The sequence below is a fragment of the Rattus norvegicus genome, chromosome 13, assembly GCF_021556685.1.
Source record: "Rattus norvegicus strain SHRSP/BbbUtx chromosome 13, alternate assembly SHRSP_T2T, whole genome shotgun sequence".
Lineage (NCBI taxonomy): Eukaryota > Metazoa > Chordata > Mammalia > Rodentia > Muridae > Rattus > Rattus norvegicus.
The window spans coordinates 91,716,655-91,740,813 of NC_141546.1; the positions used below are offsets into that span (position 1 = coordinate 91,716,655).

The window sequence follows — 24,159 nt, forward strand, 5'->3', positions numbered from 1 at the left end:
TACCCTCCTCCTCAGCTTCTTCTAGCATTTTCCTAATTCAACCACAGGGACAAGCAGCTTCTGTCCATTGGTTGGGTGTAAATATCTGCCCCTGACTCTTTCAGCTGCTTGTTGGGTCTTTCGGAGGGCAGTCATGATAGGCCCCTTTTTGTGAGCATACCATAGCCTTAGTAATAGTGTCAGACCTTGGGGCCTCCCTTTGAGCTGAATCTCAATGTGAGCCTGTTGCTGGACCTCCTTTTCCTCAAGCTCTTCTCCATTTTTGTCCCTGCAGTTCTTTCAGACAGGAACAATTATGGGTCAGAGCTTTTGACTGTGGGCTGGCAACAAAGAATGCATACAGGAAATGTGATTCATTTACACAATGGAATACTTTTACTACTCCACTATTAAGAATGAGGATATCCTGAGTTTTTGCAGGCAAGCAAATAGAACTAGAAAATATCATCCTGAGTGAGTTAACTCAGATCCAAAAGGACATGTATGGTATCTACTCGCTAATAAGTGGATATTAGTCAAAAAAAAAGTACAGAGTACCCAGGATACAGTCCATAGAATTCACAAGGATTAACACACTGAAGGGCCAAGTAAAGACGCCTCAATCCCACTTCAGAGGGAGAAGAAAGTAACCACAATGGAGGAAGGAGGGAGGAACATGGGAGGAAAGGGGGACAGGGAGGGGAAGAAGGGAACATGACTAGGTAATGGGTGGGGGAACAGGACTGAAGCCCTGAGGGCCAGCAGAATGAATGGAAAAAGGTAACCTTGGGAGTTTGGGGGACCCTCTAGAATGTACCTGAGACTTGGGAGGTGAGAGATTTCAGGAGTCAAAGGGAGGGACTTTAGATGAAATACTCTACAGTGAAGAGAGAACTTCTAGAACCCACCTCCAGCAGAAAGAGAGGGCATCAAGTGAGGGATGGGTTTACCTCTAAGGTTTTTAAAAATCAATTCTACAGCACAACATGACTTTTTCTCACTCCTTCATTTTTTGTCACTGACTTCCACACCGACTCCTCCTATTAATGGAGCCACACCCAATTTCTTACTTCCTAATAAAATTGGTTTTCTTGATTCTTCATTCCATTCTAAACAAGGCATATTGTTGAATGAACTGGTGAAGGTAAGGCCAGCTGCTAAAGGAGTTAAGTTGTGTGAGCATTATGGTTGAATATTAAATGTATTTAAAAAAGAGCATGTACAGTGGACTTGGCTTCCAGGTGACGGATTTTAGGAAGTAAATGACCTTATCAATGAAATTATGTCATAATGGCATCCATTACTGGCAGATGGTGAGCCTTGAGAAGTGGGGCTATTTATTTAAATAAGACTTGGGGTATACACTGAAAAAGTTTATCTTGTAACTGTCTTTTCTTCTCTCCATTTCCTGGCTATGTTGTCATAAGCAAGCATGTTCCTGCCATAGTAACTGTTTCACATGAGGCTCAGAGCAATGCATTCATTTAGCCATGGACTAATAAAGCCTCTGAAAAAATGAGACAAATTAAATGTTCTTCCTTGAAGTTGTTCTTTCAGGTATGTGTCACAGTGACAAAGTGTGGCTCATTTTTGGCTCAGGTGAGGTGAAAGCACACTTGTTCAGTGAGCCGCCATGCACTCTGCATAATGACTCCGAATACTTGGTCTTCCTAGAGGTTCTGACGTCTCCTTAGTTTCTTGATTGCATTCAGAAGGGAAAACACAAAGAGGATTAAACATGGGAGGTACCTATGAGGCAAGGTTAGAGGTAATATCTATTCTCTCTGTTCAATCTTCAGTAGCTGCATACAACTCAGCGTAACAACTGTACCTAACTTCCAAGTGCCTGTGAGATAGCATGAACTGTGAAAAAGGAAGGTTTTTGAGTAAAACCAGTATATACGATGGTCTCGGTGAACGATACCAGGAATCCAGGATATATGAGTATCAGCTCTCTGGATTCGTCCTTAATTTACTTGGCCTTATGACAGACAAGTAAGAAATGAAAGTATCTGTATGTCTAAAAGGTATTAAAATGATAAATTTGGGGCTGGGGATTTAGCTCAGTGGTAGAGTGCTTGCCTAGGAAGCGCAAGGCCCTGGGTTCGGTCCCCAGCTCCGAAAAAAAGAACCAAAAAAAAAAAAAAAAAGATAAATTTTGTGTTACATACATTTAGGAGGGAGGGAGAAATATATAGAGAACAGTCTCTTCTAAATGTTTCTAATAAGACAAAATTTATGCATAAAGTATTAAAAAGAAAGTTCAATAAGAATTAAATCAATGTCAAAATATATATAATTAAATATAATCATGTTTTACAAGATAATATAAAATTTTACAATACTTTTATCCTAGAGTCTCAATCTGACTTGACCTAAGACTCTAGAATTGGCAATAATCATAAAATTGCCTTAATAAAAAATGAAGCCAATTAAAGAGGTACTATTTCTAAATAGGAGTATCCTTAAAAGTTACAGCACAGATGAACATGAAGGGGTAAGGCAATCTGGACGAATCAAACTGTAAACTGCCCCTGTCTTTCCCTCTTAACTTTATATCTTCCCAGTTGTTTCAGCCATTTCTAAAACCTCAGTCTGTATCTCAGAAGGGGAGTATATAAGATTATAAAGTATTTTCAATAAAACATTAAAATGGAAAATACAATTGCCAACTATATTTTTATAAGTAATACTCTTATAATTTTAACTTTTAGTATTCCTCATATCAGAATAAGAGAATAGTCATGTAAAGTGTATTATTCTAGTACTGTTCTATCCATTTGATAACCACTTCTATATTCATAGAATCACAGAATATCAAAGTCACATGATATAGGCATATCAGTGTAATGTCACATAAACTTTCTGTTGCTGATAGACAAGGTAAATCAAAAATAAGATTCCAGACAAAGGTAACCTTGGCAAGTTTATAAATTTCTATCTTCAGCTCAAATACTAAATAACAAAATCACTAAGAAGCCAAACATAAAACATTTTAAGTAACTTCTCAACACATTGAGAATTATATTTTTATAATTAATAATTTAAATTTTCTATTAATTAAATGTTTTCATAGTTTAAAAGGTCGGGTGTTATGTTATTCTCATGAGCCAAATATTTAACAATAAAAATTTTATTATATTTTGGCACATCTTCTATCTATATTCATGTTATAATTTAATTACCAAAATTTGTTTTATAAAAGGTATGCACTTTGTTGCTTTTTCTTCCTGTGCTGTAAGATCCTCATGAATGTTGAGGAGTCGCTCTTCTGTCTCTGCCCCTTGACCTGGGCTGCCACTGTTTTCCTGTGCTCTTGTCTGCGCTCTTCCTAACTGCCTTGCTTCCATTGCTTTGGAGTTTAAGTTGTTGATGTCACTGCTGCTACTTGTTCTTGTGAAGAGAGTGAGTCATTCCTTAGCAGTGGTGTTTTAGATCACATTTCTGAGAAGTAGCTCAAAGTTAGCATGAAAAGTGTCCTTGGATATGTTTTTTGTTTTTTTCCCCCTTGGATAAGTTTTAAAGTGTACTGACAGGAGTCATCTTCCTGAGGGCTCCTGTTCCCAGTTTTAAAGGAGTACCGTGCTGTCGCTGTGGTCACTGGTGAAAAGGCCCCACTAGAAACCAGATTCCACTGTCAGAAGAATGTGTCGTTACTGCACCGAGGACACAACAGGATCAGCAGTTCATGGGTCTTGGGCTGACTTTAATGAGGGTGTTGATTTGTTGGCGTCTGGGGTATACAGAAGGGACTAATAGCAGTTCTATTTCACTGAGAAAATTACAGGCTTAGGAGTTTGGAACTTTTCTTGATGGGCCATTGATGGGAGAGGCATACCTTTTCCTGTCCTCATGAGCATGCACTGGGGGAGGACTGGTGTGAACAGTTAGCCCTGGATGGTGATTGACTTGACCAGAAAGAAGGAGTGTGTCACTGTAGTGTATATTGTACAGGGTCATGCAGATGCTCAGTCCTAGGGACCAAAGGTCACTTAGCTGAGAAGTATACTCTCTGGGCAACAGTGAAATGACATCTCAAAGGAAAAAGTAAAATAGAAATGGAATTGCTAAAAAAAAAAAAAAATCAAAACCCATACTGTCAAACAGTTTCAGGAACTATCAATGCTCCCAGACCAAAATCTGCAGTCAAGCATAGCACAGGAGGTAAGAGCACTTGTAACCAGGCCTGAAAACTTAAGATTGATAACCAGAAACCAATGGTAGAAAGAGAGAATTAAATGCTACAAGCTCTCCTCTGACCTCCATATATACAATGTAGCAGGCGTGTACCTTGGCAGGCATGTGATACAACACATGCACATAAACAAAAAAATGCAATAAAGGCAAAGAAGAAATAACAAATCACTTTGGTGAGACCAGACACACACACACACACACACACACACACACACACACACACACTACACAATGGACAACCCTCAACCTTCCGAATCTCACTAGAAAATTATCTTCCTAAGTGTAGAAATATTATATAAAAACTTGCTCCTTCAATAAACCTTTGACTAAGAAAGACAAGTATGACAAACCACATCAAATATTGTATTATATTAGATGTGAGCAATAAAGTTTATAACCTAAGGTAAAGAGGAAATATCCTAAATAATAGAAAAAATAATTCTGGACACTTCTTTTCATTGTCCTCTTATATGGAAAAGAAGAAAATATGGGTTTCCTGTATCACAACCTAGCCTTGACTATACTATGAGCTGAAGACGACTTTGAACTTAGGGTCTCCCTGCTTCTACCTCCCAAGTGAAGATATTTGCCATCACATATGGAACAAGGACCTGAACCAAGGCCTCATACATGCTAGCCAAGTGGCCTACATCCCAAGCCTTGAGTATTTTCAAAATTATCAAAACTATTCTTATTCAACATTTGTTATTTTCACTTAAAGTATGTATTGTAAAATGTTAAAGATATACATTTCCCCTCTTTTCTTGAAAAATAAACCATCAGTTTCTAAGAATTAAGAAAGAACTTTACAAAGGTGACTACATGTTGTTATATTTTTAAAAAGCCATAAACAATTTACCCAGCTATATTGCTTTATATAATATAGCAATAAGTATTATTACACAGTAGCTAAAAAATATCCCAATAGAAGGAGAATAATGTTGGCTGGCACAGGAGAGTGTTTTGAAGTGCTTTTTGAATACCTCAGTCTCACACTCAAATCAGGAGCATCTGTCCGCCAACTGTCAAGATAATGTCTAGCTTAGGAGTTTTCTTGAATTCATCAGTATTCATAGGTGGCTGTCACATCTTGACAATGAAAGGAAGGGAAGGGGGTTGTAGGTCGATTTAAGCCTATTTTTTCAATGTTTTAACAAACATAAAATGTGCCCCTCCAGGTCTAAGAATCCAGATTAAGTTTTCTATGGAAATTCTTACTCATTCACCACATTGAATTAAATATTCTAGGGGTTGGGGATTTAGCTCAGTGGTAGAGCGCTTGCCTAGGAAGCGCAAGGCCCTGGGTTCGGTCCCCAGTTCCGAAAAAAGAACCAAAAGAATTAAATATTCTTACCTGTATTGCTATTAACTCAAAGATTTGATCCCTATACTTAAAAGTAGAGACTAGCCACCAAAACTTACAGAAATAGTGTAATAATCCCTTATTTTCCAAGTAACCCAAAATAGTTTTAAAACATATAAATAATTCTAAAATTATTGTATATAGGAACGTTTTCTGCACCATTAGGACACTGCTCAGTCATACAAGAGAGGGAAATTGGGCCCCAGAGGCCTACCAAAGATTTACACACAGTAAACAAAGCAAGTAAGGATGCAGTCCAATGGAAGAGTATCTGCCTAATGTGTGCAAGGCTTGGGGTCTACACCTAGTATTTCAGTAAGACTGGGGAGAAAGGGGAAAACAAAACCTGCAACAATACAGAGGACAAGCAAATTCAGAAAAACTGAGGAAGGGGAAGAAGTTCAAACAACATTAAAACTACCCTTTTATTGAATATGCAGATTACTCCTTCTTTAAAAATTTACAACTCCTGCTGATTCTAATTTATTAGTTTTGAAGGCCTATTTCATAGAAAATTATTATTTAAACTAATTAATAATCAAGTAAAAAATGAAAATCAATAAAGTAATTTTCAGATTATCAGTTTTGGTATAAAACATGGATACTTTTCTATATTTTATGAAAATGTTATATTTTAACAATTATAAATAAATTCCTCTCAACTAATACATTGTTACTCATTTCTAAAATAACTTAAGATAGAGACTTAAATATTTGTACTGATAAATGACTATGGATAGATACTTAAGGCAAGCAAGGCCACTTTCCAGTATCCCAATCTGAAAATTCTAAGTCTGGAAGACTAAAATTTTAATACATATTCTAGGGGGTTTCAATATAGAACTCATTCAACTAAGCTCTGGTCGATTCCTTGGACCCTGCTTGGAGAGGGATGAAAAACAAGCACTACTCTAAGATATTTTAAAGGAAAGGGAGTCACATATACAAGAAGCAAAGTGGGAGTGCTAAAAAAATGTCTGATAAAATGCTGGCAATGTCCCGTAGGAACTTTTCTTTTCCTGAGGGGGTAAATTAAGACTAGTGAACTACCTTCTGAAAAATGGGAAAGAACATTTTACCAGCTAACACCATGGAAATCACAGTGCTACTTTTGAAGGGATGGGGAAAAGGAGTGTCATTACATTCTTTGAGAAAAGGCGATGTATCTACTGGATTAACAGTTCATGGAACCTCAGTTTTATCTATATGTCAAAGAGAATAACACCTACAGTAAGGGCATTACTAACAGCACATGGAATTTCTAAGGGTTAAGGGTGAATATGTCACTAAAGAAGCTGGGTCTTCCATGACAACCACGTGGGACACTGAAGAGTTCATGTACCTGTGCCTTTCTTTTGAAGACCACTGTGCATTTCTGAATATGTAGCTCAAATGTATTTAATTCATTAATGCACACACAAGGTTAATAATAATAATAATAATAGTAGTAGTAGTAGTAGTAGTAGTAGTAGTAGTAGTAGTAATAGAAGAACCTACATAAACATACTGAATATTTGTTACTGCTCAAAAGCAGAGTAAGGCAATTAACATGATATCTGCTGTTAAAAAAAAAGGAGGAAAAAGGTCCAAAGACCCCCTTGTTAGAGTAATATACATCACTACCTGACCTATATGATTTAGCAGTATTAGTAAAAAGGATCCAATATTACATTATAATATAGCTTAAAAAAAAGAACCTTCACAACTGGTTTAGAGAATGTGAAGAAGCCATACCTATTTATTATGAAAAGCTTTTCTTATTTAAATATTTTTACAAATACTAAATAATTAGAAGTAAATGCTTTACCTAAACATTTGGCTTACTTTATTTGAATACTTTTACAAATACTAAATACTTATAAGTATATCATTTTCAAAGTCATAGGATCAATGTACAAAGAAAGGTGGTTATGTGTATCAGGAACTTAGGAGAACAGACCATCTATTGTCCTCTTTAAAATATTAGTGATTAATATCAGAACAATATAAGATACTGGTTATGTTTGTATTAGATGATGCTTAAGTTAAATATAATAATTTTAGGAGCTATGTATAATTTTAAAAATCATTTGAAACAACTACTAAACCTAAAAATGTTTTATGAATATAAACTCAACACACATAACAACCTAAAATATGTCACTTATTCAATATGGTGACAATTGTTCAATAAGTTCAATTTTTATAACTTATAAGTATAATTTCTCAAAATAATAAGCCTCAATTCTATTGAAAAACATACTGTAGTTTTCCAGTTTTACCAACCAATATTCTCTTTCTCAACCCAAGAAAGTCCTTTATCTACAGTCCTATAGCCAAAAAAAAGTGTTACCAAAGAGAAGAAGAAAAAAAACTTGGGGGGGGGGGAGCTCTAAAATAGATCAGAAAGCCAAGACTAAGAAAGAGTCTTGTTAGTTCTCCTTCATTGTTCTCAGTTCTTAAAAGGAAAGCCTTATGAAAACAGAGTTAAATATTTGTTAGACACAAAAATAGAATTTAAAAAGAACTTGTTTTACCCAAACACTTAGCATTCCTCAACACATCCTACCAATATCAAATCATGGCAAGGAAGATGATTCTAGTGATCCATTCAGCTCTGGCATCAGCTCAGACAGCCTAGGGATGAGTGCTCTTTGGGCAATGCAGAGATGTAAGTCAGCACTGTGTAAAACCAGCCTGCTCAGTCTTTTCCAGGCTCCTTGCACACACCAGGTTAATAATAATAATAATAATAATAATAATAATAATAATAATAATAGTAGTAGTAGTAGTAGTAGTAGTAGTAATAGAAGAAGAACCTACATAAACATACTGAATATTTGTTACTGCTCAAAAGCAGAGTAAGGCAATTAACATGATATCTGCTGTTAAAAGAAAAGGAGGAAAAAAAGCAGACAAGGGACACCATAAATCAGATTGTAATACTAGGTTGATTAGAATAAGTACTCTTGACTTACTTATAAATTATAGGTCAAAAGATTAAAGTTGAAAATTCTATTCCTCAAAGAACAGAGTACAAATATTCAGAACTTATGAAGCTTTCAACTTCTTTTTCATCTACAAAATGAATTTCTACCCTTGTATTTCACAATATTCTTTTTCTTAAAAAGCATTGTCTCTGTTCTTTTTAAGATTTATTTATTTATTTTATTTAAGTACACTGTAGCTATCTTCAGACACATCGGATCCCATTACAGATGGTTGTGAGCCACCATGTGGTTGCTGGGATTTGAACTCAGGTCCTCTGGTAGAGCAGTCAGTGCTCATAACCACTGAGCCATCTCTCCAGCCCTCACAGTATTTCTAGAAGATTAAAAAAATATATCCTAAGCAATATACAAGTATCAAAGTCAAAAAATATGCAGATCTGAGTTAAGGAATGAAAAAGAAAGTGACAGGGCTGGAGTGGAGGTGGGAAAGTGACAGCGACATAAGCAGGAGGACCTGAGTTTGGATGCCACTCACCTATGTTAAAAAAAGGCGGGCTTGACCATAGCCCATATTTACCTGTAACCCCAAGTCCGTTGGCAGCAGAATGGAAATAGCCACTACTAGTTTTCTGGCCACCACATGCTCTCTAGGTGAGGTGACAGACCCTGTCTCAGAATAGTAGGACAAAAATAATACCCAACATCCCCTTCTGGCTTCCTCACATCACGTACACAGGCGTGTGCATGCATCCCCTACTCACACAAATGCAGCACACACACAATTTAAAAACTCCAATACAGACCTGTTAACTACAAAGTCAATCTAGGACACAGAAATTAACTCCATTTCTTTGATATAATTAGAGAACTTCCATCTTAACAGGTGATATATCATCTTATGATATCAACAGTTTAAGGGAAATCACAGCCAGTTTGAGCAATGTAGACTCAAACTATTAAATCCTTGAACAATGTACTATGTATGTCAATATAACATCATTGTTTCAGAACACATAACCCCAGCTAATGATTTGACTGTCCATTATAGAAACTTCTAGAAACATCCATCAAACATTTAATGTACATTATCAACAGTTTATAAAATTCTTTGATTCCTGTATGGCAGCACGATCTTCAAGCAAATACACATGCACACACAAAGTAACTATAGACCTTAAACCGGACTTTGGTTCTCAGAGTACAAATCATTTGATTTCTAAAAGGCAAAACTATGTACACAAACTAATGTTGTAGAGCATTAATGACTTATCCTGAACACAAAACAATTTTCTTCATAAATATTTTCAGTTTTCCCAATGAGAATGGGAACATTACAGATTTGTCTTAGAAATAAAAATGTCTTCGTATTATTTGATAGCATAAAATTTTATATGTAAGTCTCCAGAACATTAGAATCTGTCCACTGCAAGCTGAAATGAACACACAGGAGTGCAACTGCACCACTGAAAGGTAGCTACCCATGTGCCGTATGTCCCAGCAGCTCACGCTTGTGCTCAGACACTCACTCAGACCTTTAAACGTCAACCAGCTGGGAACCGGACAAAGCACAAGCAAGAGACAGTGAAGGTTCAAACAGATCAAGGCCTAAGCAAAACTGCCAGCTTTCCTAGATTTGCTCATGTTTTCAACTCAGAACCCATCATAGAGAAAGCTAAGGGTTTCTACATGCCCCATGCCCACAGGTTCCAATCAAGGAGTACATATGAGGCACTTCCTTGTCACACAGTCAAGCTTTCTCTCTCATCTGTGGACTTTTGAAGTTCACATACAGGGAGAGCTGTTTCCTGAGTCCTACCCTATGCAAGCTCTTAACAGACTGTCCTTGTCTCAGTGGTCTATGTGGACTTCTACTTCGGGTAAGTTCGTCACGTCAGGCTATTCACATTTTTCTAATGTATAAAAGTAACTAACAAAAATTTACATTGTTGTTGAACTTGGCAGTCACAACCTGTACCCCATGTCATGTCCATTTATTTGTTCCCTTATGGGTCATCTTGAATCTCAAATGTCACATTCTGATAAATACCACATTGCACTTGGGTTTTATAAACAAGAATGTGGCAAGCCACATGCAGAATTCTCAGGCAAACTAGTCAGCAATACTGGGAGCTAAAGGACAGGCCTTCTTTCTACTATGTATAGAAACGGTCCTCTCTAACACTCCCATTTCAGAATTTCTGAGGTCTGACAGTGCAATCAGGGTGTTTTTCAGAAAACAGAAAACCACACTTAAATGTGTAGAATGTCAAGTAAGTTAGGAACCATCAGCATGCAACTTTAATGGGAGCAGGAACACACGCCTGCATGGACGAGTGTGGTGAGTAGGAAAGGAAGCAAGTTTTCACTATGAATTAATCCAACTATTGACGTCTCTCAGTATTTGGAATTACTGAATATGTCAAATATGTTTTTGAATAACAATCTCAGCCCCTAGTAAATAAATATGAAACATTATTATTAACGGTGACTTTACAGAGTTGCTAGACATCAGACACTGGTTCATTAAAAAGAGTAAAAGGAGGCTTGTAATGAAATGTAAGTTCAGAACATTAAAGAATAAATAAATACCAATAAAAAGACAATAACTACTCTCAACAACTATACGGTGACACAGCTATTGTTCTGTGCATTTGCCAATCAGGATTGTTATGGTCCTACAAAGGCTCCAGTGCACCAGACTGTAGCTAATTATGTATATTCAAGTGATTAGCAAGCACTTGTTGCCTCTTTCACACCACCCTCCAAACAGCAGCCTTTGAGAGGAGAATAGACTGCAAATTTATTGAGAGAACACTGTTAATCCTTTGGGGAGAATGTAAATGTAAACAGGACTACTCTACATCAAGGTGCTTTGACAACAACAATCATCTGCATAAACACATGCTCAACAACAAACAGGTGTTCTATTTCACAACTAGCACCCATTTGATGCTTTCAAGCAAGCAGCATGCACAAACTGTTAGGAGTACTTTGAAACCAGCTGCAATTACTATAATTAGCTGCTTTCCTATGCTTTTGTTTGCTTTTTACCTGTTCAGTGTGTGCTATGCCAAGTCACACACTCCAAGTAAAATGACCAGTTTAAGACTTACCTCTTACGGTATGACAAAAGGAAACCGCCAACTCAATTTAAACTATTTCAACAAGAACCTGGCAAACAGTCAAATCAAAAATACTGAAAGAAAAACTGGGACTTTTGATTTTAAAGAATGCATTAATGAATCAAAAGATAAAGCTTTTCTAAAATTGATTTTATATACTGTTGGAAGAGACTGAAATCATTGTAGTTGATTGAATTGAAAAAAATTTTAAATTTTACAGAATAAAGATTGAGTAAACGGGGTAGCTGTTATCAAATGAAATACTACATAGCAATTAAAGGCACGGCACGGCAGCAACTACCACTATAATTACATAGCATGGATTAGGCAGAATACACACTGCTGAATGAAATAAAGGTTCTCTTACAACACATAGGTATAACATCTAGCCATAAGAAACAAATATATGTACCCAGATGAATTTTCTATATGACCACAAACAAATTCTACCACCAAGATTTTCTAATGCATTAATACACAACCTAAAAATATGAATGTCTGCAAAGTGGGGAAGAGTTGAACCTCATGAATCCAATTCAGTGACAGATATACTCTCAAAACCACAAAACCAGAGCTGTCAGCCCTGTGTGTACCTAGCCAGCACTTCAGTGTATTTCATCAAAATATTCATAAACACAAAACTAACTGAAGGCATACACAAATCAAAGGCCATAAATAAACTAAAACTCTGTATCATTATTTACCCAAAAAGTAAACTTAGGAAGTTCCTTAAAATCATGTTATTCAAATATTTAAAAAAACATTTTTAAATATCAAACTTTTTTGTATTTGCAATTTTAAAATTAAAATTTAATTACATTTTTGTCATTTCCCTCTCCTCTAACTCCTTCCATGACCCTTATTGATCCATATTGTACACACACACACACACACACACACACACACACACACACACACAAATACAACCATTTAGTGTCACTTGTATGTATCTAATTATATTTTTCTGGGGCTGACCACTAACTGGGAGGCTCAAACATGGAGAACACTTATTTTCCTTCTCTGAGCAGTCTGTAGCTAATGCCTACAGCTCTTCATCAGGGAGGGGCCCATGAGCTTTCTCTCTCCCATGTCAGCATATCTGTAGGTGGTGTCCTTTTTCAGGGCTGGTTTAGGCAGCTATGTTGTTGCGGTTTCATGGACACAGTGTCCCTGTCATTCATATAAGAAACTGCCTCACAGCAGATTTCCTGGTCCTCTGGATCTTGCAATCCTTCTAGCCTTTCTCCCTCACTGTTCTCTGAGCCCACAGTTGGGGATGTGTTATAGATGTATCAACTGGGCTGGCCACTCCAGCATCACTTTTGCCCAGTTTTGGTTTTCTGTAATGGTCTCCATCTGCTATAAAGCTTCAGTATTATTTATCCCTCCTTTCTTCCTATCCTGTATTGACCTCCCCCTCACAATCTCAAGCTCCTCCCTATTTTTCTCATTCTCCTTTCATATCACCTATTAGATTTCAATAAAACTCATGTCAAAGAAAAAACAAACAAAACAAATGGCTTCGAATAGCAGCTAGTATTTGACTGTGAAAACAACAGTAATAGCATTTTTGGTCAGAGGTGTTTTGAAAGCTGAGCACAACAAGAATGGGAAAATCAGTAATACAAAACAACCTTTACTAAGTAGGAGCCTTGAAAAGCATAAAGCTAAGAAAAAGAAATAGAAGTGTGACTTCTAAATGAAAGTCAAAGATCTGAACATCTGAAACGGAGAGGTACCAAATACTAAAGATTCATCTACTTTTAAATCAACCTCCAAAGCCCCATGGATGTGCCAAATCAATGAAATTATTGTGTACGATTAAACAGCATGTGTCAACTATCTGAGCACACAGCACCAGCCTTCCCAATCCACTCCTAGATAAGTAGCCAGTCACACCCATGTCTCCTTTCAGGAAGGTGCAGACTGCCTTTGTGCTATGCTTTTCTTTGGCCCTGCTCTCATTCACCAGGACCTCTTCCTTTCAATCAGATTAACATTCCAAGTTCCTCAAAGTTTTTCTTGGTTTTCTTGTAAACAAAACTGTAAGCCTGAACAAACTATTTTGCTTCTCTTTGACTCAGTTTACTCATTTGCAAAATGGGGGTTACATTATATACCTCTTAAGGCAGTGCTTGAGAAAATTTACATAGTAACATATAACTACTCAATAAAGCATGGCCACTACTGCTAATCTTTGAGGCTGGCTTTAAAAAAAAATTAAAAAAAAAAAAACAAACCCCTTTCCCACTTTTCTCATTCCCAATTTTCTAACACAGCATTTACCAAAGCACAGATGGCATTATATTTTGCTAAAGAGAAAGAGGTAGAAAAAAAAAGAAGAAAGGAAAGTGAAAGAAGCTAATCAATACGGAAAGGATCCTTCAGATATTGTTAAAATAAAACTGTCTTACTGTCCGAAGGATTTAATAGCATTATTCTTAACATCTACCATGATGCTACACTGTGTATAAGACAACTAAGAGGCCACCGCCAGAAATTAAAAGTGGAAATGATTCAAGTAACTTATTATAAATATAAGATCAACAGCAAAAAGGGTCGATTCCTTTTCCTAACCTGGAATAAACAATACTTAGAAAACTAGCCCAGTGCATATCTGTATATTATGAAAAGAACACAAACAGTAAAGTCCTGAGGTCTCTTCCTACAGATTGGCTGTTGATTCTAAATGCAGATCAGCATTACGGACAGAGATTAAGATAAACTAATACACTCCAACTACATCTAAGGCCCAGAGAAGTTAAACACAAGAAAGCAAATGAATCCTTCTCACTAGAAAAGAAATGTTTGTTTCTGCAGGTTAGCACCACCATTTTTTTCACACTTGCATCCTAATAGCTCTACTTGGTCTCCCCATTATGCAACAGTCCTTACAATCCAGCCAGCTACCCTGACAACTGGGTTCCTTTGCCAGGGTGGCTTTGTCTAAACCCTAAAGCTGTGCTTGGCTGTGCACTGAACCCAATGGCTGCCTGTGATCTGAATGCCAATGAAGAGTACAAACCCTGTTGTCTAACAAGCCAAAGACTAAAAGGTGTCTGTGGGGTCAACAAACTGTCTCGACTACTTTTATAAGCTTAAGAGACGAGAAAGTGCAGAGAGCAAAGCATCTTACTTTTTAGGTGACAACACAAAGTACTAAACATTTAACCAGCATCAGCTACCTCAGAGATTCAAGTTTAAATAAGAGTCCAATAAATCACATAAAAACAAAGTACCTTCTCTTTAAACAGAAATAAGTGTAATCTGAAATAAAAATACAGACAGATATAAATCTCATATTATTAAGTGTGGAATAACACAGAAGATTTACACGCTCAAAAGTGTGTAAGGACCCCTGACCCTACTCCTAGCCACAGAGAGTGTAAATCATTAAACTGTAAGTTTGGTGCTCAGCCACCATCTAAGAAATGGAAAATTTGAGCTAAAGAACCAACTAGTACAAAGTACTCCACACAGCAATCCTAAACAAAACTAAAACTAAAGTCCAGTTGCATAACTACTGAACTTTTAGCACAAGCTGTCAATGAAATTTAATGTAAACTTTTGTTTACACCACTTGAGTCTTGCATTCAGTTACTATTCACTTCCTCATGTGTTAAAACTGAGGCTCCTCCTGTTTTCTTCCACTGCACTAGTTCAGCAGATACTCTCTTACTTAAATGCCATATCTCATCCATTTTAGCTCCTTGATGGTTCTCTCAGAAATCTTCCTCTCCCAGCTGCCACAGTCCTAGAACATAAGGCTATCTCACTGGCCTCTAGGGAAAGCCTCCAGGATGATTGCTGGCTACCAGTATATACTATCAAAGAGAAATATAATTTCAAAGCTTCTAAAAGCCAGAGATATTTGAGCTAGCAAAAGGAAACAGATGAGCTTAAATTGTGTGATGTTTTATCTAATAAAATAAGATACAAAATATGACTTCAACAAGCTCTTATAGAAAAATATTTTACTTTTATTCACACAATGAACTCCAAACCCATCGTGCTTTTTATACTTACAGCACAGTCCAACTCAGCTAATTTCCAGCATCTTATGGGACATGTCAACCTACTCAAAAAATACTCAAATGGAAATACATTTTAACTTCCTCCAATTTTTAAATTAGAAAATTTTAAAATAAAACCTAAAATTGCTTCTTGGCCACACCAACCACATTTCAAGAGATCACAGTTAGCTCATAACTACCTTGCTGGCCGATATGGCTCTCTAATACCCCTCTCCAAACCAGTCTCAACATACTCACAAACGAAAATTACTTATATTACCTTACAACTTAAAAGACTTTTTCACTACTTTTATTAATCTCCGGTCAAAACTCAAACACATAAGGTTACCAAACACAGGAAATTCTCCCTTCTTCAGCGTCAATAACTCCACTTTCCTTTCTATACAATGCTTGTTCTAGAGCAGGGTCATGATGAGCCCTGTCCAACCTGCCCTTCTTTACGGTTGGTTCCATGTAACTCTCCTCTTGCCTGTCTCCATCAACAGGCCACAGCCAGCTCCTTCTTCAGCTTTCAGTTTAGAAACCACTTTCTCTTCTTGGATAAACAGCACACTAGCTCTCTCTAAGGAAGGTCAGGAACTATGTTACTCTTGCTCAATACCACATTCATGCTTTTATGAAAGTGGGAAAAAAGCATTTCGTAGGTACTCAGAAATATGAATCAATCTTAAGAATGATCTCAGCTTCTTCCAGTGTGCTGAACATGTGTTCACAAGTGCCAGGAAGAGAAGCATTGTCAATGAAAATTAATTTGCACTGCCTTTTGTTGACATGCCCAAATTACCCATTCAGCTACTACGCATTAATTTACTGTGCTTTAATTCTGTTTTAAAGTTTGGAGGTTCAATTTTTCATTCTTATAATTTCTTCCTAACAGTTCACTACATGTTTACTATCACTTAATTAAAAATAAACTACATACAAGGGAAACTGCCAAAATACCACAGTATTGAAAGTCAAAGTTGAAATGTACAGTATAAAACAGCAGTATGTTCCTATTCCTAGGGGCTGCAGGAAGAGCATCCCACTACTCCTAATGATGATCAGAGACATTTCCTAAGTAACTACCTTATAAGGAAAACTCTCCTCTTACTTTCCACAAGAGGAATCATTTCATCCCAGATTTCTATGCCTTCACTCATTCCAATTCTAGTGAATAAATTGGGGAAGGGGGTAATCTGGACGTCTTTTAAAGACTCTCATTCAGAGCCTTTTCTTCCCTTTGAAAGGAGTAAATTGTAGAAAATGTAAATTCACCATTCCTTCTGTATGAAGGGCACAGTAAACTGCAAGAAGCTGAAAATGTCTTTCTAAGTCAAGTTTTATTGGAACACAGATACACCTTTACTTTACATATTTTCCATGGCTATTTTCTCACACAGCAGTCAGAGAGATGAGTAGCTGCAATTTCATTTAAAAACCATATTATCTGTGAGGATAACTACCAACAGGGACCTTTGTGTTCTCTTCTGTTATCCTGCTTGGCAGCATGAAATGTGCTGGAGAGACTCTGCCTAATTCTGCAATTCAACAGGTGACTTGGCGCTCACACTAGAACCTCCAATTTAACTGTTATCACAGTACAGCTGATGCCCTTACACATGGTTTCACGTCCCATGCAGTTTCAGTTGCCCATGGTCAGTAACAGTCTGGCATATCAAACAGAAATAAAGAGTTGATAAATTTTATTCTGTTCTGATTAGCATGATGAAATCTTCTACCATCTGCTTCATCCACCCAGGATGTGAACCATCCTTTTCCCCATTGTATTCACACTATATACCCATCAGATACGTGGTAGCTGTCTCAGTTGCTAGTTACACTGCTGCGGTGTCACTGAAGGATTCAAGTAATCCTTCAATAGCCTAACACTTCGTAATTTCTCTAATAGTCATTTTACTTTAAATAAATCACATCACAGACACATCCCAGGATCACAACAACACTGATAGATGGCATAACTGGGTATTTTGAGAGAAAACACAATGTTTACGTATATTATTACCAATGGTCTAGTTTTAGTTACTGCCATTCTTTTTACTATTCTTAATTTCATAGTTAAACTTGAGGGTAGGTAAGTATGGCAGCAAATATAAACTATATAGAGTTCTAGACTAAATGCTTTTTCAGGCATGCAGGGCAAAGAGAGGACAAATTGCATTTTGAACTCCACCATAACTCTTCATATAGTATTTAATAGTCTTTAGAAGACCAACAATCTCTCAGAGATCCCAATACTTCTATGAACAGTTTCTGTATATATTTAATGTTAAGTTCTAAGATACAAAATTCAAGAGAAACCATCTAAGTCAAATGACTGTTCAAGTTATGGAAATATTAAAACATGTTCTTAAAGCAAATGTTCTCCCTTCATCAGGGAAATTTATACCCCTAATGTTAAATTTATGATATATCTAACTATACGTTCCTAATAGTCAATAAAGAGAACTAGCACTATAAACTCCATTCTAGTCCTTCAGAGACTTAGTAGTTCATGTTGGTCTGCTGTTTCATGAAAACATAAACCTGTATATTTTGTAGAAATATTGTTAGTCTTTGAAACCAGTATTTGTTTCTTTTGCTTCTGTGTCTTTCCCTCAAAACAAATAAACCAACATTCTGCAAGATGCACTAGATCAACTATTTACAAAAGTATTAATTTTACAGCAAGTACTTATTAAGGTACATTCATTTTTTCTCATGCTAACATTCTCTTATTTTTTTTACTAGTAATAATTCTATCGCATATACTTACAAATATTTATCTCTAAAAATAAGACTCAAACTGAGCATGATGGCATATTCCTGTAATCTGAGTATTATGAGGAAACAAGATTTTGAGTTTCTGGCCAGCCTGGGCTACCTAGTCAGACCCTGTCTCAAAACAAAAACAAACAAAAACCAACAACATGAAAAACTTACATAACCAGTTGTTAATGACAGGGAAGTTAAAAGTGCATCCAACAAACTCTTCCAACAGATAGCTAGAAAATGAAGGTGCTGCACGGTTATAGTTCTTTCACAAATAATTCTGTGGGCTTATACATCATAAATGCTAAGTACAGACTCTACAGCAGCCAGTATCCCCTGTACTCATTATATAGTCTTAACCAATTTTGCCCTATTCAAGTTCATCACTTTAAATGCTAAAACTCTCGCCTTTCTATGTTTTCTATTAAAGTTGCTTAAATGATTTAGTCTAAGGAAGGCAGCAGTTGCAGTGCAACATAAGCACTTCTTAACACTAATGTTTTAGGGAAAGAATTGAAAAGAGAAATTTTAAAATGGAAGGAACTTCCATTTCTTAAATATCTTTCATGTCAACTGGGTTGTACTCGAGTATCAATGTTCAAAAAATATTAACCAACACAATTTGGTATATTATTATTTTTAATAATCCTCTGTAGTCTGTGCCACACGCCTCTGTGTAATTGATAATCTTCTAAAGTAAATAATTAAAAAGCAAACTCACAGCTAAAATATATTAGTTATGAAAATTAAGGGATTTCATAGAGACTAAATATCTTTTGTAATGCTATCTTCAGATGCTATATTTGATATTTATCTTTAGATAATATAGCAAGCAAACTGCTACCTTATTTCTTATTTTCACAAATCTACTTCTCCTGCTAAGGATATTCTCCAAACCCTAATCTTCAAAGGAAGGGCAGGGATGATTCTATTAACAAGAAATCATGGGCACAAAATGATTTTAAGGGCTCCAGGGTATTCTTTCAAAAATATGTTACAGATACTTTAAAAAGATGAAACTATACTAGGTCATTTAGCATGACTGATGGAATACTAACGTTTTCACTATGAGAAGAGGTCAGGGAGGAGGTACTCCAGGGTTATATGCTGCAGTTCAAAGTGCCACACAATATTTACACTCCCAGAGCCCTTGGTCAGAAGCTAGTCATACCATTCATGCCCCATTACATGAGAACCTAGAAAAGATAAGAACAAATGGGAAAGTGAGCTTCTACCCCAGAAACACAGGCCAACAATACTGCCCGAGGAAATCTGAAACTGTTAAATCCTAAGTTTGCAATTGACCAGTACCACTAAATTAGTTAGGCACATCGTCTTTAAAAACATGCTCTATAATGTCTATTTTTTTTCTTATAGGAAAAGAGTTGACATTTGTTTAAAATACATTGTTAGCTTTTCCTCAAATCATGTATCAATAACTAATCTTAGTAGCATTTAAGGTCTTTGACATTAATTTTGTTTGAAATATAAAGAATAGCTACATTTAAAAAGGTTTAAAAGAATTTCAAAATTCATCAAATACAGCTCCAGAAGACATGTCAAAAGGTTTGGATAATATCTAATTAAAAGTGTTCTTTCTGAACATGAGAGAGGTGCAAGTGTGTACGTGCACGCACGTGTGCATGTGTGCCTGTATGTGTAACACTCTCTACCACTGAGCTAAGATTGTTCTTTTTCATTTCAATTGTCATACAACCACCAACACTCCATGTAAGTACCAACTGTATGAAAACATGCCCAATTTTATTAGTCATCCAGGGGAATATAGGTTTAAAAACAGAGAATCAATGAACCATGCACCTGTAATTCCAGCTCCTAAGATGCTAAAGCAGGATAATACTGGGAACAAGGCAATCCTAAACTACACAGAGTGACACCACCTTTAAAAAATGCAAAATGCTTTATTTATACTAAGATGCCCACGATCCTTGCTCAAACAAAAGTGTGCCTTTATTAATTCCTCAAACTCAAAGGAATATCCTTTTGCATATAGCAGGAAGTCTTAAATTTCATTGCTCCCATCCCTATCCTCCAGTGGAGGTGGTAGGACATGAAATGGAAACACGGGCCTTGTACATGGTTAGGAAACACTGTACCAACAATCTACAACTTGACTCTTAATATTTCCTGTGTTATTTTGTTGACAGTTTCTTAGTTCTGAAAAGAAGCATGAAGCACATCAGTCTTTACAATTTTCATTTGAAAAACAAGTATGGCATGAATTTGCTTATATGTGGATGTAAGCTGTTCCAGCTTTGATAAGCAGGTAGGTTATGTATAGATTAAGGAACTTGGGGTAGGACTGGACCACCCTAGGAAGGGAAAATAGAATATAGTCATAGATGGATGAGATTGAGACTGGAATGGGAGGATAAAACTGAAGTGGAAGGTAAGTTGGAATGAGGGAGGAAATACAAGTAGGGATAGCTAAAAGTAAGAACCATTTGAGAGAGTGTATGAGAGTGTAAGGCTAGCTAATATAATAGAAGCTTCCTAAAAAAATATATATATAATATATATATATATATGAAGGCAATCTGAATAGACTCACCAAACAAATAGTGGGGGAGACAGAGCCCTAACTGCACATATACCATCAACAAATGAAGCTATCAAATCAAGGTGTTGGCCAAAGGTCCCACAGGAAACCCTAAACAAGCTAGGCTATTGACAAGGGTATTGACTACTCTCTACAAACTGATAGCAAGACCCTACTGTCGAAGAACGGTTAAAAACTCAATGAACATGGAAAAGCAGAGCCTTTACCCTGACTGACTAGTATTACTCAAGGAACTGGAATGTAGTCTACTATGAAAGGGAAAAAAGTAAACACCAACCCAGTTACAAATCATCTGATCTACAATGGTGTCCTGCATGCAAGATATACTAGTGCAATAATGGTTCAAAACTGTGGGAGTAACCAACCAATATCTGATTTGATCTAAGGCCATACCCCAAGATAGAACCCATCCTGGACATTGTTTGGGTGGCTAATAACCTGAGAGTAGATAGGTCAAGAACCTAGGAGAAAACCAAATGCTACTGTTCTTAAAGGAACATAGCAACAAAATAACTTCTGATATTCTTCTATACTTTGAGAGCAATGTCTTGTACAGCCTTCATCAAAAAGCTTCCTCCTGCAGTAAATGAAAATAAATCAGAGACCTGCAGTTGCACAGTGGGCAGAGAGCAAGATACTTTGAAAAACCCCAGTCCTAAATAGGATCTCTCTATCAAATCCCTTCCCTCAGGGAACTCTGCTGAAAAGGAGACAGCAAAATGTAAGAATCAAAGGGAATGGAGGACACTAGAGGAACAAAGCCTTCTAAACACAACAGGATCAACACACATAACTCAGACAGACCATGGCAACATGCTCAAGACGTGACACGTCTGGGCCTAACGTGATCCCAGCACTGAGAATGGAAATGGATACAAAACGCTATCTCCAATTAATAACCACTTACAAATGAAAAATTAGGTTTTCTTTACTGGAGTCTCACTAAGTATGAAAATCACTCTTCAGGCCTGCTTTACACTCAGTTAACGCAAAAAGAATTCAATCTATTTTTGAAAGGTTTGGTCATATAATGATCTGGGTACTCTTTTTTTTTTTCTCTTCTTACCTTAAAGTTATTTTGCTTTTATATTATGGTTTTCAATTTTGTGTTTTAGGGGATTTCTGCGCAAGTCAATAAATGTGTCTCTACATCTATGTGTATTTCTTGTGCCTCTTCTTGGCCTTTGTTTTTCTGTTCATTTGTTTAACTTATTCAACTTTGTTTTAACTTTGCCTTATTTTATTATTTTTTCTCTCTCGAGCCTTTTTAGATCTAGAGATTTGGGATGATTGTGAGGTGCGGAGGATCTGGGAGAATCAGCAGAACAGGAAACCATAATCAGAATGTACCATATGAAAAAAACAGAAAATAAAGTATGACTCTTAAAATATTAATTTAAACACAATGCTGCTTACCAAAACTTGAAGAGATTTTAGTGACCTTCTAAGTATTCTTCCAGGGTCACAAAACTAGCTGGTAATGGGTAACCTTTGTACCTTAACTCTTTAGAAAGAATTTATTATTCACTTTTAGACATTCTTCTCTCCACTTAAGCTTTGTGTCTAAGTTGTCTAAGGTGTCTAAGTTTTACCATACAAAGAAATGTACCATACTGTGTTTTTGATGTTAAATTCAATTACATCAAGACATGATTATTGTATTAAGCAAGCATGTAGCACCAATTTTTGTATCATATCCCATTCATAAATGAAAATGGATTCCATATTTAGACTTCAATAAACAAATTTACCTTGAGAAATAGTTTTCATCTCAGTAAGACTAAAGCAAGCCTATATTTGATTTAAACAAAGGACTAGTTAAAGTTAAAATAAAAAAATCAAATAAAACTTGTCAACCAGTTTGTTGACAAATTACTAGTCACTAATTGCCATTATCTATATCAGATATATTCTTACTTTTATCCACAGAGAAGATAGTATAAGAAACGGAAAATGCCCAAATTTGAAGAAGTAGGTCACAGGCAGAAATGTGGGTTGACCCTCTCTCCGGCTTGGATTTATTTTAAAGTCGGAGACTCTCCGTGAAGATAAGGTACCACATCATTTCTACATATCTGATTTACTGACTGTCAATAGTTTGACTTGGTTTTGTAAGAAATGAGGAGTTTATCAGGACAGTGGAAGGGGTGGTCTTTCCCTTGACTGTGTCAGTAAACTCTGTGAATATGCATAGTGTTAAAGTGAAAATGAACCAGAAGAACAAGAGACAAAGAAGCATCAGAAACCTCAGCCTGAGTTTCACCTTTGGAGAATTCTCTGTCAGGAAGAGTATGAACCTGAGGAGGAGCGAGCAGTGTAGGAAAAGAACAAGTGCAGCCGCCATGCTGAGAGTAACAACAGTCACCAAAAGGGGCCTTGGGAGCTCACCAGCTGCAAAGTTTTTGTGTTATACGGAGAGTGCACTGGAGGATAGGAGGCCCTAATAATAATGCCAAAGGGGTTTTACATTCCCAGGAAGCCATTTGGAGCAAGCAAGCCAGAAAGCAAACAAACAAACATCAACAACAATAAGAAATGTCCATTTGTTCCTGCAGAGTTTAAGAGATGAGCTCTCTAGAGCTGAGAGACGGAGGTACAGACAGCTGGTATTACCCACCTTACTGTTCCTGGCACAACAAGGACAAATACTGTAAAAAAAGGAAGATAGAATGCTTTGACTGTAAAATTCTAAAGAAATAAAACAAATGCTTTTTTCTTGTAAAACTAAACAGTAACAAAAAAGTAATTTTGAAAATTACATGACAAGGCAAATTTGAGGATAAAAAGATAAATTAAGAGTAATTTCAAGAGTAATTCCTTAATTTAAAATGCACTTTCGCATCATTCTGACCAGTAATACTGAGTACGGTTATATGAAATGCTTTTTTTTTTTTTTGGTTCTTTTTTTCAAGAGCTGGGGACCGAACCCAGGGCCTTGCGCTCCCTAGGTAAGCGCTCTACCGCTGAGCTAAATCCCCAGCCCCATGAAATGCTTTTTTTAAAATCAGAGTCATAGAATTCATAGTGACTGCTTCAGCACAGTCTCACAGTGGTGAAAGTGAGACTGGTTTGCTCTGCTGCTTTACAGCTGTCGCAGCTCCACAAGGACAGCAAGGTCACAACCACTCCAAAAGGCAGCATCACCTTCGCCAGCCCAGCTCACCAGGGAAAATGAAGACATTAGAGGATATCTCTACAATAC

General features: G+C 36.5%; 1 protein-coding gene across 11 annotated transcripts in view; it reads right to left on the reverse strand.

Annotated features, from left to right (window-relative positions):
• Nucleotides 1-24,159, reverse strand: part of Akt3 (AKT serine/threonine kinase 3) — a 281,993-nt gene that overhangs the window by 179,138 nt on the left and 78,696 nt on the right. For 2 of the 11 annotated variants that reach the window (XM_087580527.1, XM_087580528.1), the window contains one exon: nucleotides 23,575-23,605. The exons of the other annotated variants lie outside the window; for them this stretch is intronic. The gene's annotated coding sequence lies outside the window, so the exon portion shown is untranslated. The remainder of the gene's footprint in view (nucleotides 1-23,574; nucleotides 23,606-24,159) is intronic. 11 annotated transcript variants of the gene reach the window in all.